At 43.3% G+C, this 961-nt stretch overlaps 1 protein-coding gene across 1 annotated transcript in view; it reads left to right on the top strand.

The window, feature by feature from the left end:
• The window catches only part of LOC104990182 (cytochrome P450 2C19-like), a 93,790-nt gene that overhangs the window by 75,899 nt on the left and 16,930 nt on the right, over positions 1 to 961 (top strand). The gene's annotated exons all lie outside the window — the stretch shown is intronic.

Below are 961 nucleotides of genomic sequence, written 5' to 3'. Positions count from 1 at the left end.
TGGGTTTTTTTGGTTTTTTTTTGGCCGGGAGGCATGTGGGATCTTAGCTCCCTGACCAGGGATTGAACCCTCACTCTCTGCATTGGAAGGTGAAGTCTTAATCACTAGACCAACAGGGAAGTTGCCATTTTTTTAAAAAAATATTTATTTTCTATTCCTTTGCTCTGTCTTTTCTCAGATTCCCATTAAATAGATGTTGGTACACTTGATTGAATTCCATATGTCTCTTCAGTTCAGTTCAGTTCAGTTCAGTTGCTCAGTCGTGTCCAGCTCTTTGCAACCCCATGGACTGCAGCACAACAGGCCTCCCTGTCCATCACCAACTCCCAGAGCTTACCCAACCTCATGTCCATTAAGTTGGTGATGCGATCTAACCATCTCATCCTCTGCCATCCCCTTCTCCTCCTGCCCTCAATCTTTCCCAGAATCAGGTTCTTTTCAAATGAGTCAGCTCTTTGCATCAGGTGGCCAAAGTATTGGAGTTTCAGTTTCAACATCAGTCCTTCCAATGAACAGCCAGAACTGATCTCCTTTAGGATGGACTGGTTGGATGTCCTTGCAGTCCAAGGGACTCTCAAGAGTCTTCTCCAACACCACAGTTCAAAAGCATCCATTCTTCGGTGCTCAGCTTTCTTTATGGTCCAACTCTCACATCCATACATGACTACTGGAAAAACCTTAGCCTTAACTAGACAGACTTTTGTTGGCAAAGTAATGTCTTTGCTTTTGAATATGCTATCTAGGTTGGTCATAACTTTCCTTCCAAGGAGTAAGCGTCTTTTAATTTCATGGCTGCAATCACCGCTGCTGAGTTTTCCAAACTTGCTGACATATTGAGTGTGGCACTTTCACAGCATCATCTTTTAGGATTTGAAATAGTTCAACTGGGATTCCATTACCTCCACTAGCTTTGTTCATAGTGATGCTTCCTAAGGCCCACTTGACTTCACATTCCAGAATG

The sequence above is a fragment of the Bison bison genome, unplaced genomic scaffold, assembly GCF_000754665.1.
Source record: "Bison bison bison isolate TAMUID 2011002044 unplaced genomic scaffold, Bison_UMD1.0 scf7180017864172, whole genome shotgun sequence".
Classification (NCBI taxonomy): Eukaryota; Metazoa; Chordata; class Mammalia; order Artiodactyla; family Bovidae; genus Bison; species Bison bison.
The sequence above is the reverse complement of the archived record's forward strand: the minus strand, read 5'-3'. Positions and strand labels throughout refer to the sequence as shown.